The 15,409-nt window shown below is 41.2% G+C and overlaps 15 non-coding genes across 15 annotated transcripts; all 15 read left to right on the top strand.

The window, feature by feature from the left end:
• Positions 1-363: 363 nt before the first annotated feature.
• Positions 364-527, top strand: LOC133546288 (U1 spliceosomal RNA). The gene has a single exon (XR_009805061.1). It is a non-coding gene; the product is annotated as a U1 spliceosomal RNA (small nuclear RNA).
• An 850-nt stretch (positions 528-1,377) lies between these two features.
• Positions 1,378-1,568, top strand: LOC133546404 (U2 spliceosomal RNA). Its single transcript, XR_009805172.1, has one exon. It is a non-coding gene; the product is annotated as a U2 spliceosomal RNA (small nuclear RNA).
• Positions 1,569-2,467: 899 nt separating this feature from the next.
• Positions 2,468-2,631, top strand: LOC133546342 (U1 spliceosomal RNA). The gene has a single exon (XR_009805113.1). It is a non-coding gene; the product is annotated as a U1 spliceosomal RNA (small nuclear RNA).
• Positions 2,632-3,481: 850 nt separating this feature from the next.
• LOC133546383 (U2 spliceosomal RNA) lies at positions 3,482-3,672 on the top strand. The gene has a single exon (XR_009805152.1). It is a non-coding gene; the product is annotated as a U2 spliceosomal RNA (small nuclear RNA).
• A 900-nt stretch (positions 3,673-4,572) lies between these two features.
• On the top strand, positions 4,573-4,736 carry LOC133546439 (U1 spliceosomal RNA). The gene has a single exon (XR_009805204.1). It is a non-coding gene; the product is annotated as a U1 spliceosomal RNA (small nuclear RNA).
• An 850-nt stretch (positions 4,737-5,586) lies between these two features.
• Positions 5,587-5,777, top strand: LOC133546382 (U2 spliceosomal RNA). Its single transcript, XR_009805151.1, has one exon. It is a non-coding gene; the product is annotated as a U2 spliceosomal RNA (small nuclear RNA).
• A 900-nt stretch (positions 5,778-6,677) lies between these two features.
• LOC133546310 (U1 spliceosomal RNA) lies at positions 6,678-6,841 on the top strand. The gene has a single exon (XR_009805082.1). It is a non-coding gene; the product is annotated as a U1 spliceosomal RNA (small nuclear RNA).
• Positions 6,842-7,691: 850 nt separating this feature from the next.
• Positions 7,692-7,882, top strand: LOC133546379 (U2 spliceosomal RNA). Its single transcript, XR_009805149.1, has one exon. It is a non-coding gene; the product is annotated as a U2 spliceosomal RNA (small nuclear RNA).
• An 899-nt stretch (positions 7,883-8,781) lies between these two features.
• Positions 8,782-8,945, top strand: LOC133546276 (U1 spliceosomal RNA). The gene has a single exon (XR_009805048.1). It is a non-coding gene; the product is annotated as a U1 spliceosomal RNA (small nuclear RNA).
• Positions 8,946-9,795: 850 nt separating this feature from the next.
• On the top strand, positions 9,796-9,986 carry LOC133546380 (U2 spliceosomal RNA). Its single transcript, XR_009805150.1, has one exon. It is a non-coding gene; the product is annotated as a U2 spliceosomal RNA (small nuclear RNA).
• A 900-nt stretch (positions 9,987-10,886) lies between these two features.
• On the top strand, positions 10,887-11,050 carry LOC133546449 (U1 spliceosomal RNA). The gene has a single exon (XR_009805213.1). It is a non-coding gene; the product is annotated as a U1 spliceosomal RNA (small nuclear RNA).
• An 850-nt stretch (positions 11,051-11,900) lies between these two features.
• On the top strand, positions 11,901-12,091 carry LOC133546373 (U2 spliceosomal RNA). Its single transcript, XR_009805143.1, has one exon. It is a non-coding gene; the product is annotated as a U2 spliceosomal RNA (small nuclear RNA).
• A 900-nt stretch (positions 12,092-12,991) lies between these two features.
• LOC133546275 (U1 spliceosomal RNA) lies at positions 12,992-13,155 on the top strand. The gene has a single exon (XR_009805047.1). It is a non-coding gene; the product is annotated as a U1 spliceosomal RNA (small nuclear RNA).
• Positions 13,156-14,005: 850 nt separating this feature from the next.
• LOC133546401 (U2 spliceosomal RNA) lies at positions 14,006-14,196 on the top strand. Its single transcript, XR_009805169.1, has one exon. It is a non-coding gene; the product is annotated as a U2 spliceosomal RNA (small nuclear RNA).
• An 899-nt stretch (positions 14,197-15,095) lies between these two features.
• On the top strand, positions 15,096-15,259 carry LOC133546450 (U1 spliceosomal RNA). Its single transcript, XR_009805214.1, has one exon. It is a non-coding gene; the product is annotated as a U1 spliceosomal RNA (small nuclear RNA).
• The last annotated feature ends 150 nt before the right edge of the window (positions 15,260-15,409 follow it).

The following is a 15,409-nucleotide window of genomic DNA, read 5'->3' as shown; positions in this document are numbered from 1 at the left end:
TTTGATGTCAGTGAAAATCTTATTCGGTGTAGTGTGTGCTACTCACCACTAGATGCTGACAGTGTAACATGTGTTACTGTCCCAAACAAAGAAACAGGAAGTGGCTGTAAAGGGAGGCAGGGACACCCAGTCCCTTCCAGTACAGGCTCGGCGTAGTAGTGTAGATTGAGTATTGGGAACAAATAGTTGTGTTCAAGTGTAATATCAATAGTGATAATAATGTAATGATCAAACAATGTTGTGTAGTTGAGTCTTTTACATGTGCAGGCTTGTTGAGTGTGTTTACTAGTGTGCACGCGGTGAGTCCATCACTTAACATGGTGTGTGTGTGAAGGACTTGTGCGTGTGAGCCATGTATAACTCATACTTACGTGGCAGGGGAGATACCATGATCATGAAGGTGGTTCCCCTAGGGTGAGGCTCAGCCATTGCACTCTGGCTATGTTGACCCTTACGAATTCCCCAAATGTGGGAATCTCGACTGCATAATTTCTGGTAGTGGGGGACTGCGTGCGCGCTCTCCCCTGATCATCTGTTAATGACAAAACACATCAAATGTCCCTGGAGTGCTTACATACTCTGTTATTGAAATGAACACATGGCGATATAGCCACCATTTAGTGGTGGGTAACACATATTGCAATGTTAACGATTCTCATTAAGTTTAAGTTTCAAACAAAACAACAATTCACCCTGACTGATCATGCAGTGAGTGCACGGAAAACTGGTGTCGTACTGCCACCTACTGGTGACACCTATGCTGGCTATGCTTTTAACAACATAACCTGTGTTGTTTATCAGTACAGGTACTGAGAAATTACTTATGAATAATTTCTAAGCATTTTATCACGCATTAGTTACAAGTAATGCTTAAGTCTTATGTGTTGCCTTCATTTCCGGTTTTAAGTGTTGTAGGTACCACTCCACGTCACTTGGTGGTGGAAGCGTTTGTCTCAATGGCACAAGAATTAAGCCGGAAGTAGTTTGGTCATGAGGCGGGCTCGACGATTAAATTGGTCAAATGTTGATTGTACAGCTACTTTGCGTTTTGATAAAATATTCTACCAACCACTTACATTTATGTATTTTATAATGAAGTTTGTTTGTTTGGTTGAATGAGACTGGGGCGATGCGAGTGTTGGAAAAATGTATTTCGCCACTTACTATTGGACTGAGGTGTACCACGTGACCAGGAGTGATCAAACACTTCCGTTCATTTAAAGTCTTTGCAGCTTTGAAAATAATGCAGTCATTCAAAAAGTGCATGGTTGTTGTTTGGTGTGTTGATATGTGACGTTGTGGTTGATCAATGTGTGTAACCCTCACTGTAGGTTGTTGTGTCCGGAATGACATCCTCCCTTCTGACAACCAAGTGGCATCGCTTCTCGGCCTTTTGGCTAAGATCAAGTGTAGTATCTGTTCTTATCAGTTTAATATCTGATATGTCCCTTATCAGGTTACCATATATTAAATTGATTTTTGAATCAGGGAGCCGGAATAGGAGCTTGCTTCACCCACTCCACGCATTGACCTGGTATTGCAGTATCTCCAGGAACGGTGCACTCCTCTTCTTGTCTAAAACAATTAAAATATTTGTACCAATATCTAAAATACAGTTGATCTTACAACAAGTTTTTGAGTGCGACAGCACAGACATTGCATGGACTGAGTTAATTCAGCTGTCGTTGCATACATGAATATCGGACACAACACAATTACCACACGGGATAATGTGGTGTCTTGCAGGTGAAGTCGTCCCCGTCTTTGCATCTAGTTTTAAACATGCAAACTTTAAACGGATTAAACCGAACTTTCTTCAAGACGTTTCAGACGAGATACGATCAGAAAAGTGAACCATGTCGTGTGGAAAAGTTGCAAACAGTTGCGTGTCTTTGGGTCTGTTACTACCGGTTTTGCACATCGAGAGAGTGACATGGTTGCCCATTCTTCTGTGCAAAACATTTCCAACTGAGTCGAATTAGACGGAAGGTGTTTGTGAACGGCATTTTTCAGATATTGCCCAATATTTTGTATTGGAATTAGGTGTTTTTTTTCAAGCTAATTTAAATGTGATTTGTTATGTTTCATTATGAAGTTGTTCAAGTTTGATGTCAGTGAAAATCTTATTCGGTGTAGTGTGTGCTACTCACCACTAGATGCTGACAGTGTAACATGTGTTACTGTCCCGAACAAAGAAACAGGAAGTGGCTGTAAAGGGAGGCAGGGGCACCCAGTCCCTTCCAGTACAGGCTCGGCGTAGTAGTGTAGATTGAGTATTGGGAACAAATAGTTGTGTTCAAGTGTAATATCAATAGTGATAATAATGTAATGATCAAACAATGTTGTGTAGTTGAGTCTTTTACATGTGCAGGCTTGTTGAGTGTGTTTACTAGTGTGCACGCGGTGAGTCCATCACTTAACATGGTGTGTGTGTGAAGGACTTGTGCGTGTGAGCCATGTATAACTCATACTTACCTGGCAGGGGAGATACCATGATCATGAAGGTGGTTCACCTAGGGTGAGGCTAAGCCATTGCACTCTGGCTTTGTTGACCCTTACGAATTCCCCGAATGTGGGAATCTCGACTGCATAATTTGTGGTAGTGGGGGACTGCGTGCGCGCTCTCCCCTGATCATCTGTTAATGACAAAACACATCAAATGTCCCTGGAGTGCTCGCATACTCTGTTATTGAAATGAACACATGGCGATGTAGCCACCATTTAGTGGTGAGTAACACATATTGCAATGTTAAAGATTCTCATTAAGTTTAAGTTTCAAACAAAACAACAATTCACCCTGACTGATCATGCAGTGAGTGCACGGAAAGCTGGTGTTGTACTGCCACCTACTGGTGACACCTATGCTGGCTATGCTTTTAACAACATAACCTGTGTTGTTTATCAGTACAGGTACTGAGAAATTACTTATGAATAATTTCTAAGCATTTTATCACGCATTAGTTACAAGTAATGCTTAAGTCTTATGTGTTGCCTTCATTTCCGGTTTTAAGTGTTGTAGGTACCACTCCACGTCACTTGGTGGTGGAAGCGTTTGTCTCAATGGCACAAGAATTAAGCCGGAAGTAGTTTGGTCATGAGGCGGGCTCGACGATTAAATTGGTCAAATGTTGATTGTACAGCTTCTTTGCGTTTTGCTCAAATATTCTACCAACCACCAACATTTATGTATTTTATAATGAAGTTTGTTTGTTTGGTTGAATGAGACTGGGGCGATGCGAGTGTTGGAAAAATGTATTTCGCCACTTACTATTGGACTGAGGTGTACCACGTGACCAGGAGTGATCAAACACTTCCGTTCATTTAAAGTCTTTGCAGCTTTGAAAATAATGCAGTCATTCAAAAAGTGCATGGTTGTTGTTTGGTGTGTTGATATGTGACGTTGTGGTTGATCAAAGTGTGTAACCCTCACTTTAGGTTGTTGTGTCCGGAATGACATCCTCCCTTCTGACAACCAAGTGGCATCGCTTCTCGGCCTTTTGGCTAAGATCAAGTGTAGTATCTGTTCTTATCAGTTTAATATCTGATATGTCCCTTATCAGGGGACCATATATTAAATTGATTTTTGAATCAGGGAGCCGGAATAGGAGCTTGCTTCACCCACTCCACGCATTGACCTGGTATTGCAGTATCTCCAGGAACGGTGCACACCTCTTCTTGTCTAAAACAATTAAAAAATTTTGTACCAATATTTAAAATACAGTTGATCTTAAAACAAGTTTTTGAGTTCTACAGCACAGACATCGCATGGACTGAGTTCATTCAGCTGTCGTTGCATACATGAATATCGGACACAACACAATTACCACACGGGATAATGTGTTGTCTTGCAGGTGAAGTCGTCCCCGTCTTTGCATCTAGTTTTAAACATGCAAACTTTAAACGGATTAAACCGAACTTTCTTCAAGACGTTTCCGACGAGATACGATCAGAAAAGTGAACCATGTCGTGTGGAAAAGTTGCAAACAGTTGCGTGTCTTTGGGTCTGTTACTACCGGTTTTGCACATCGAGAGAGTGACATGGTTGCCCATTCTTCTGTGCAAAACATTTCCAACTGAGTCGAATTAGACGGAAGGTGTTTGTGAACGGCATTTTTCAGATATTGCCCAATATTTTGTATTGGAATTAGGTGTTTTTTTTCAAGCTAATTTAAATGTGATTTGTTATGTTTCATTATGAAGTTGTTCAAGTTTGATGTCAGTGAAAATCTTATTCGGTGTAGTGTGTGCTACTCACCACTAGATGCTGACAGTGTAACATGTGTTACTGTCCCGAACAAAGAAACAGGAAGTGGCTGTAAAGGGAGGCAGGGGCACCCAGTCCCTTCCAGTACAGGCTCGGCGTAGTAGTGTAGATTGAGTATTGGGAACAAATAGTTGTGTTCAAGTGTAATATCAATAGTGATAATAATGTAATGATCAAACAATGTTGTGTAGTTGAGTCTTTTACATGTGCAGGCTTGTTGAGTGTGTTTACTAGTGTGCACGCGGTGAGTCCATCACTTAACATGGTGTGTGTGTGAAGGACTTGTGCGTGTGAGCCATGTATAACTCATACTTACCTGGCAGGGGAGATACCATGATCATGAAGGTGGTTCACCTAGGGTGAGGCTCAGCCATTGCACTCTGGCTATGTTGACCCTTACGAATTCCCCAAATGTGGGAATCTCGACTGCATAATTTCTGGTAGTGGGGGACTGCGTGCGCGCTCTCCCCTGATCATCTGTTAATGACAAAACACATCAAATGTCCCTGGAGTGCTCACATACTCTGTTATTGAAATGAAAACATGGCGATGTAGCCACCATTTAGTGGTGAGTAACACATATTGCAATGTTAAAGATTCTCATTAAGTTTAAGTTTCAAACAAAACAACAATTCACCCTGACTGATCATGCAGTGAGTGCACGGAAAGCTGGTGTTGTACTGCCACCTACTGGTGACACCTATGCTGGCTATGCTTTTAACAACATAACCTGTGTTGTTTATCAGTACAGGTACTGAGAAATTACTTATGAATAATTTCTAAGCATTTTATCACGCATTAGTTACAAGTAATGCTTAAGTCTTATGTGTTGCCTTCATTTCCGGTTTTAAGTGTTGTAGGTACCACTCCACGTCACTTGGTGGTGGAAGCGTTTGTCTCAATGGCACAAGAATTAAGCCAGAAGTAGTTTGGTCATGAGGCGGGCTCGACGATTAAATTGGTCAAATGTTGATTGTACAGCTTCTTTGCGTTTTGCTCAAATATTCTACCAACCACCAACATTTATGTATTTTATAATGAAGTTTGTTTGTTTGGTTGAATGAGACTTGGGCGATGCGAGTGTTGGAAAAATGTATTTCGCCACTTACTATTGGACTGAGGTGTACCACGTGACCAGGAGTGATCAAACACTTCCGTTCATTTAAAGTCTTTGCAGCTTTGAAAATAATGCAGTCATTCAAAAAGTGCATGGTTGTTGTTTGGTGTGTTGATATGTGACGTTGTGGTTGATCAATGTGTGTAACCCTCACTTTAGGTTGTTGTGTCCGGAATGACATCCTCCCTTCTGACAACCAAGTGGCATCGCTTCTCGGCCTTTTGGCTAAGATCAAGTGTAGTATCTGTTCTTATCAGTTTAATATCTGATATGTCCCTTATCAGGGGACCATATATTAAATTGATTTTTGAATCAGGGAGCCGGAATAGGAGCTTGCTTCACCCACTCCACGCATTGACCTGGTATTGCAGTATCTCCAGGAACGGTGCACACCTCTTCTTGTCTAAAACAATTAAAAAATTTTGTACCAATATTTAAAATACAGTTGATCTTAAAACAAGTTTTTGAGTTCTACAGCACAGACATCGCATGGACTGAGTTCATTCAGCTGTCGTTGCATACATGAATATCGGACACAACACAATTACCACACGGGATAATGTGTTGTCTTGCAGGTGAAGTCGTCCCCGTCTTTGCATCTAGTTTTAAACATGCAAACTTTAAACGGATTAAACCGAACTTTCTTCAAGACGTTTCCGACGAGATACGATCAGAAAAGTGAACCATGTCGTGTGGAAAAGTTGCAAACAGTTGCGTGTCTTTGGGTCTGTTACTACCGGTTTTGCACATCGAGAGAGTGACATGGTTGCCCATTCTTCTGTGCAAAACATTTCCAACTGAGTCGAATTAGACGGAAGGTGTTTGTGAACGGCATTTTTCAGATATTGCCCAATATTTTGTATTGGAATTAGGTGTTTTTTTTCAAGCTAATTTAAATGTGATTTGTTATGTTTCATTATGAAGTTGTTCAAGTTTGATGTCAGTGAAAATCTTATTCGGTGTAGTGTGTGCTACTCACCACTAGATGCTGACAGTGTAACATGTGTTACTGTCCCGAACAAAGAAACAGGAAGTGGCTGTAAAGGGAGGCAGGGACACCCAGTCCCTTCCAGTACAGGCTCGGCGTAGTAGTGTAGATTGAGTATTGGGAACAAATAGTTGTGTTCAAGTGTAATATCAATAGTGATAATAATGTAATGATCAAACAATGTTGTGTAGTTGAGTCTTTTACATGTGCAGGCTTGTTGAGTGTGTTTACTAGTGTGCACGCGGTGAGTCCATCACTTAACATGGTGTGTGTGTGAAGGACTTGTGCGTGTGAGCCATGTATAACTCATACTTACCTGGCAGGGGAGATACCATGATCATGAAGGTGGTTCACCTAGGGTGAGGCTCAGCCATTGCACTCTGGCTATGTTGACCCTTACAAATTCCCCAAATGTGGGAATCTCGACTGCATAATTTCTGGTAGTGGGGGACTGCGTGCGCGCTCTCCCCTGATCATCTGTTAATGACAAAACACATCAAATGTCCCTGGAGTGCTTACATACTCTGTTATTGAAATGAACACATGGCGATATAGCCACCATTTAGTGGTGGGTAACACATATTGCAATGTTAACGATTCTCATTAAGTTTAAGTTTCAAACAAAACAACAATTCACCCTGACTGATCATGCAGTGAGTGCACGGAAAACTGGTGTCGTACTGCCACCTACTGGTGACACCTATGCTGGCTATGCTTTTAACAACATAACCTGTGTTGTTTATCAGTACAGGTACTGAGAAATTACTTATGAATAATTTCTAAGCATTTTATCACGCATTAGTTACAAGTAATGCTTAAGTCTTATGTGTTGCCTTCATTTCCGGTTTTAAGTGTTGTAGGTACCACTCCACGTCACTTGGTGGTGGAAGCGTTTGTCTCAATGGCACAAGAATTAAGCCGGAAGTAGTTTGGTCATGAGGCGGGCTCGACGATTAAATTGGTCAAATGTTGATTGTACAGCTACTTTGCGTTTTGATAAAATATTCTACCAACCACTTACATTTATGTATTTTATAATGAAGTTTGTTTGCTTGGTTGAATGAGACTGGGGCGATGCGAGTGTTGGAAAAATGTATTTCGCCACTTACTATTGGACTGAGGTGTACCACGTGACCAGGAGTGATCAAACACTTCCGTTCATTTAAAGTCTTTGCAGCTTTGAAAATAATGCAGTCATTCAAAAAGTGCATGGTTGTTGTTTGGTGTGTTGATATGTGACGTTGTGGTTGATCAATGTGTGTAACCCTCACTGTAGGTTGTTGTGTCCGGAATGACATCCTCCCTTCTGACAACCAAGTGGCATCGCTTCTCGGCCTTTTGGCTAAGATCAAGTGTAGTATCTGTTCTTATCAGTTTAATATCTGATATGTCCCTTATCAGGGGACCTTTTATTAAATTGATTTTTGAAACAGGGAGCCGGAATAGGAGCTTGCTTCACCCACTCCACGCATTGACCTGGTATTGCAGTATCTCCAGGAACGGTGCACTCCTCTTCTTGTCTAAAACAATTAAAATATCTGTACCAATATCTAAAATACAGTTGATCTTACAACAAGTTTTTGAGTTCTACAGCACAGACATTGCATGGACTGAGTTAATTCAGCTGTCGTTGCATACATGAATATCGGACACAACACAATTACCACACGGGATAATGTGGTGTCTTGCAGGTGAAGTCGTCCCCGTCTTTGCATCTAGTTTTAAACATGCAAACTTTAAACGGATTAAACCGAACTTTCTTCAAGACGTTTCAGACGAGATACGATCAGAAAAGTGAACCATGTCGTGTGGAAAAGTTGCAAACAGTTGCGTGTCTTTGGGTCTGTTACTACCGGTTTTGCACATCGAGAGAGTGACATGGTTGCCCATTCTTCTGTGCAAAACATTTCCAACTGAGTCGAATTAGACGGAAGGTGTTTGTGAACGGCATTTTTCAGATATTGCCCAATATTTTGTATTGGAATTAGGTGTTTTTTTTCAAGCTAATTTAAATGTGATTTGTTATGTTTCATTATGAAGTTGTTCAAGTTTGATGTCAGTGAAAATCTTATTCGGTGTAGTGTGTGCTACTCACCACTAGATGCTGACAGTGTAACATGTGTTACTGTCCCGAACAAAGAAACAGGAAGTGGCTGTAAAGGGAGGCAGGGGCACCCAGTCCCTTCCAGTACAGGCTCGGCGTAGTAGTGTAGATTGAGTATTGGGAACAAATAGTTGTGTTCAAGTGTAATATCAATAGTGATAATAATGTAATGATCAAACAATGTTGTGTAGTTGAGTCTTTTACATGTGCAGGCTTGTTGAGTGTGTTTACTAGTGTGCACGCGGTGAGTCCATCACTTAACATGGTGTGTGTGTGAAGGACTTGTGCGTGTGAGCCATGTATAACTCATACTTACCTGGCAGGGGAGATACCATGATCATGAAGGTGGTTCACCTAGGGTGAGGCTCAGCCATTGCACTCTGGCTTTGTTGACCCTTACGAATTCCCCAAATGTGGGAATCTCGACTGCATAATTTGTGGGAGTGGGGGACTGCGTGCGCGCTCTCCCCTGATCATCTGTTAATGACAAAACACATCAAATGTCCCTGGAGTGCTCACATACTCTGTTATTGAAATGAACACATGGCGATGTAGCCACCATTTAGTGGTGAGTAACACATATTGCAATGTTAAAGATTCTCTTTAAGTTTAAGTTTCAAACAAAACAACAATTCACCCTGACTGATCATGCAGTGAGTGCACGGAAAGCTGGTGTTGTACTGCCACCTACTGGTGACACCTATGCTGGCTATGCTTTTAACAACATAACCTGTGTTGTTTATCAGTACAGGTACTGAGAAATTACTTATGAATAATTTCTAAGCATTTTATCACGCATTAGTTACAAGTAATGCTTAAGTCTTATGTGTTGCCTTCATTTCCGGTTTTAAGTGTTGTAGGTACCACTCCACGTCACTTGGTGGTGGAAGCGTTTGTCTCAATGGCACAAGAATTAAGCCGGAAGTAGTTTGGTCATGAGGCGGGCTCGACGATTAAATTGGTCAAATGTTGATTGTACAGCTTCTTTGCGTTTTGCTCAAATATTCTACCAACCACCAACATTTATGTATTTTATAATGAAGTTTGTTTGTTTGGTTGAATGAGACTGGGGCGATGCGAGTGTTGGAAAAATGTATTTCGCCACTTACTATTGGACTGAGGTGTACCACGTGACCAGGAGTGATCAAACACTTCCGTTCATTTAAAGTCTTTGCAGCTTTGAAAATAATGCAGTCATTCAAAAAGTGCATGGTTGTTGTTTGGTGTGTTGATATGTGACGTTGTGGTTGATCAATGTGTGTAACCCTCACTTTAGGTTGTTGTGTCCGGAATGACATCCTCCCTTCTGACAACCAAGTGGCATCGCTTCTCGGCCTTTTGGCTAAGATCAAGTGTAGTATCTGTTCTTATCAGTTTAATATCTGATATGTCCCTTATCAGGGGACCATATATTAAATTGATTTTTGAATCAGGGAGCCGGAATAGGAGCTTGCTTCACCCACTCCACGCATTGACCTGGTATTGCAGTATCTCCAGGAACGGTGCACACCTCTTCTTGTCTAAAACAATTAAAAATTTTTGTACCAATATTTAAAATACAGTTGATCTTAAAACAAGTTTTTGAGTTCTACAGCACAGACATCGCATGGACTGAGTTAATTCAGCTGTCGTTGCATACATGAATATCGGACACAACACAATTACCACACGGGATAATGTGGTGTCTTGCAGGTGAAGTCGTCCCCGTCTTTGCATCTAGTTTTAAACATGCAAACTTTAAACGGATTAAACCGAACTTTCTTCAAGACGTTTCAGACGAGATACGATCAGAAAAGTGAACCATGTCGTGTGGAAAAGTTGCAAACAGTTGCGTGTCTTTGGGTCTGTTACTACCGGTTTTGCACATCGAGAGAGTGACATGGTTGCCCATTCTTCTGTGCAAAACATTTCCAACTGAGTCGAATTAGACGGAAGGTGTTTGTGAACGGCATTTTTCAGATATTGCCCAATATTTTGTATTGGAATTAGGTGTTTTTTTTCAAGCTAATTTAAATGTGATTTGTTATGTTTCATTATGAAGTTGTTCAAGTTTGATGTCAGTGAAAATCTTATTCGGTGTAGTGTGTGCTACTCACCACTAGATGCTGACAGTGTAACATGTGTTACTGTCCCGAATAAAGAAACAGGAAGTGGCTGTAAAGGGAGGCAGGGGCACCCAGTCCCTTCCAGTACAGGCTCGGCGTAGTAGTGTAGATTGAGTATTGGGAACAAATAGTTGTGTTCAAGTGTAATATCAATAGTGATAATAATGTAATGATCAAACAATGTTGTGTAGTTGAGTCTTTTACATGTGCAGGCTTGTTGAGTGTGTTTACTAGTGTGCACGCGGTGAGTCCATCACTTAACATGGTGTGTGTGTGAAGGACTTGTGCGTGTGAGCCATGTATAACTCATACTTACCTGGCAGGGGAGATATCATGATCATGAAGGTGGTTCACCTAGGGTGAGGCTCAGCCATTGCACTCTGGCTATGTTGACCCTTACGAATTCCCCAAATGTGGGAATCTCGACTGCATAATTTCTGGTAGTGGGGGACTGCGTGCGCGCTCTCCCCTGATCATCTGTTAATGACAAAACACATCAAATGTCCCTGGAGTGCTTACATACTCTGTTATTGAAATGAACACATGGCGATATAGCCACCATTTAGTGGTGGGTAACACATATTGCAATGTTAACGATTCTCATTAAGTTTAAGTTTCAAACAAAACAACAATTCACCCTGACTGATCATGCAGTGAGTGCACGGAAAACTGGTGTCGTACTGCCACCTACTGGTGACACCTATGCTGGCTATGCTTTTAACAACATAACCTGTGTTGTTTATCAGTTCAGGTACTGAGAAATTACTTATGAATAATTTCTAAGCATTTTATCACGCATTAGTTACAAGTAATGCTTAAGTCTTATGTGTTGCCTTCATTTCCGGTTTTAAGTGTTGTAGGTACCACTCCACGTCACTTGGTGGTGGAAGCGTTTGTCTCAATGGCACAAGAATTAAGCCGGAAGTAGTTTGGTCATGAGGCGGGCTCGACGATTAAATTGGTCAAATGTTGATTGTACAGCTACTTTGCGTTTTGATAAAATATTCTACCAACCACTTACATTTATGTATTTTATAATGAAGTTTGTTTGCTTGGTTGAATGAGACTGGGGCGATGCGAGTGTTGGAAAAATGTATTTCGCCACTTACTATTGGACTGAGGTGTACCACGTGACCAGGAGTGATCAAACACTTCCGTTCATTTAAAGTCTTTGCAGCTTTGAAAATAATGCAGTCATTCAAAAAGTGCATGGTTGTTGTTTGGTGTGTTGATATGTGACGTTGTGGTTGATCAATGTGTGTAACCCTCACTGTAGGTTGTTGTGTCCGGAATGACATCCTCCCTTCTGACAACCAAGTGGCATCGCTTCTCGGCCTTTTGGCTAAGATCAAGTGTAGTATCTGTTCTTATCAGTTTAATATCTGATATGTCCCTTATCAGGGGACCATATATTAAATTGATTTTTGAATCAGGGAGCCGGAATAGGAGCTTGCTTCACCCACTCCACGCATTGACCTGGTATTGCAGTATCTCCAGGAACGGTGCACTCCTCTTCTTGTCTAAAACAATTAAAAATTTTTGTACCAATATTTAAAATACAGTTGATCTTACAACAAGTTTTTGAGTTCTACAGCACAGACATCGCATGGACTGAGTTCATTCAGCTGTCGTTGCATACATGAATATCGGACACAACACAATTACCACACGGGATAATGTGGTGTCTTGCAGGTGAAGTCGTCCCCGTCTTTGCATCTAGTTTTAAACATGCAAACTTTAAACGGATTAAACCGAACTTTCTTCAAGACGTTTCCGACGAGATACGATCAGAAAAGTGAACCATGTCGTGTGGAAAAGTTGCAAACAGTTGCGTGTCTTTGGGTCTGTTACTACCGGTTTTGCACATCGAGAGAGTGACATGGTTGCCCATTCTTCTGTGCAAAACATTTCCAACTGAGTCGAATTAGACGGAAGGTGTTTGTGAACGGCATTTTTCAGATATTGCCCAATATTTTGTATTGGAATTAGGTGTTTTTTTTCAAGCTAATTTAAATGTGATTTGTTATGTTTCATTATGAAGTTGTTCAAGTTTGATGTCAGTGAAAATCTTATTCGGTGTAGTGTGTGCTACTCACCACTAGATGCTGACAGTGTAACATGTGTTACTGTCCCAAACAAAGAAACAGGAAGTGGCTGTAAAGGGAGGCAGGGACACCCAGTCCCTTCCAGTACAGGCTCGGCGTAGTAGTGTAGATTGAGTATTGGGAACAAATAGTTGTGTTCAAGTGTAATATCAATAGTGATAATAATGTAATGATCAAACAATGTTGTGTAGTTGAGTCTTTTACATGTGCAGGCTTGTTGAGTGTGTTTACTAGTGTGCACGCGGTGAGTCCATCACTTAACATGGTGTGTGTGTGAAGGACTTGTGCATGTGAGCCATGTATAACTCATACTTACCTGGCAGGGGAGATACCATGATCATGAAGGTGGTTCACCTAGGGTGAGGCTCAGCCATTGCACTCTGGCTTTGTTGACCCTTACGAATTCCCCAAATGTGGGAATCTCGACTGCATAATTTGTGGGAGTGGGGGACTGCGTGCGCGCTCTCCCCTGATCATCTGTTAATGACAAAACACATCAAATGTCCTTGGAGTGCTCACATACTCTGTTATTGAAATGAACACATGGCGATGTAGCCACCATTTAGTGGTGAGTAACACATATTGCAATGTTAAAGATTCTCATTAAGTTTAAGTTTCAAACAAAACAACAATTCACCCTGACTGATCATGCAGTGAGTGCACGGAAAACTGGTGTCGTACTGCCACCTACTGGTGACACCTATGCTGGCTATGCTTTTAACAACATAACCTGTGTTGTTTATCAGTACAGGTACTGAGAAATTACTTATGAATAATTTCTAAGCATTTTATCACGCATTAGTTACAAGTAATGCTTAAGTCTTATGTGTTGCCTTCATTTCCGGTTTTAAGTGTTGTAGGTACCACTCCACGTCACTTGGTGGTGGAAGCGTTTGTCTCAATGGCACAAGAATTAAGCCGGAAGTAGTTTGGTCATGAGGCGGGCTCGACGATTAAATTGGTCAAATGTTGATTGTACAGCTACTTTGCGTTTTGCTCAAATATTCTACCAACCACCTACATTTATGTATTTTATAATGAAGTTTGTTTGTTTGGTTGAATGAGACTGGGGCGATGCGAGTGTTGGAAAAATGTATTTCGCCACTTACTATTGGACTGAGGTGTACCACGTGACCAGGAGTGATCAAACACTTCCGTTCATTTAAAGTCTTTGCAGCTTTGAAAATAATGCAGTCATTCAAAAAGTGCATGGTTGTTGTTTGGTGTGTTGATATGTGACGTTGTGGTTGATCAATGTGTGTAACCCTCACTGTAGGTTGTTTTGTCCGGAATGACATCCTCCCTTCTGACAACCAAGTGGCATCGCTTCTCGGCCTTTTGGCTAAGATCAAGTGTAGTATCTGTTCTTATCAGTTTAATATCTGATATGTCCCTTATCAGGGGACCATATATTAAATTGATTTTTGAATCAGGGAGCCGGAATAGGAGCTTGATTCACCCACTCCACGCATTGACCTGGTATTGCAGTATCTCCAGGAACGGTGCACTCCTCTTCTTGTCTAAAATAATTAAAATATTTGTACCAATATCTAAAATACAGTTGATCTTACAACAAGTTTTTGAGTTCTACAGCACAGACGTCGCATGGACTGAGTTAATTCAGCTGTCGTTGCATACATGAATATCGGACACAACACAATTACCACACGGGATAATGTGGTGTCTTGCAGGTGAAGTCGTCCCCGTCTTTGCATCTAGTTTTAAACATGCAAACTTTAAACGGATTAAACCGAACTTTCTTCAAGACGTTTCCGACGAGATACGATCAGAAAAGTGAACCATGTCGTGTGGAAAAGTTGCAAACAGTTGCGTGTCTTTGGGTCTGTTACTACCGGTTTTGCACATCGAGAGAGTGACATGGTTGCCCATTCTTCTGTGCAAAACATTTCCAACTGAGTCGAATTAGACGGAAGGTGTTTGTGAACGGCATTTTTCAGATATTGCCCAATATTTTGTATTGGAATTAGGTGTTTTTTTTCAAGCTAATTTAAATGTGATTTGTTATGTTTCATTATGAAGTTGTTCAAGTTTGATGTCAGTGAAAATCTTATTCGGTGTAGTGTGTGCTACTCACCACTAGATGCTGACAGTGTAACATGTGTTACTGTCCCAAACAAAGAAACAGGAAGTGGCTGTAAAGGGAGGCAGGGACACCCAGTCCCTTCCAGTACAGGCTCGGCGTAGTAGTGTAGATTGAGTATTGGGAACAAATAGTTGTGTTCAAGTGTAATATCAATAGTGATAATAATGTAATGATCAAACAATGTTGTGTAGTTGAGTCTTTTACATGTGCAGGCTTGTTGAGTGTGTTTACTAGTGTGCACGCGGTGAGTCCATCACTTAACATGGTGTGTGTGTGAAGGACTTGTGCATGTGAGCCATGTATAACTCATACTTACCTGGCAGGGGAGATACCATGATCATGAAGGTGGTTCACCTAGGGTGAGGCTCAGCCATTGCACTCTGGCTTTGTTGACCCTTACGAATTCCCCAAATGTGGGAATCTCGACTGCATAATTTGTGGGAGTGGGGGACTGCGTGCGCGCTCTCCCCTGATCATCTGTTAATGACAAAACACATCAAATGTCCTTGGAGTGCTCACATACTCTGTTATTGAAATGAACACATGGCGATGTAGCCACCATTTAGTGGTGAGTAACACATATTGCAATGTTAAAGATTCTCATTAAGTTTAAGTTTCAAAC

Source organism: Nerophis ophidion, linkage group LG29 (assembly GCF_033978795.1).
Source record: "Nerophis ophidion isolate RoL-2023_Sa linkage group LG29, RoL_Noph_v1.0, whole genome shotgun sequence".
Lineage (NCBI taxonomy): Eukaryota > Metazoa > Chordata > Actinopteri > Syngnathiformes > Syngnathidae > Nerophis > Nerophis ophidion.
The sequence above is the reverse complement of the archived record's forward strand: the minus strand, read 5'-3'. Positions and strand labels throughout refer to the sequence as shown.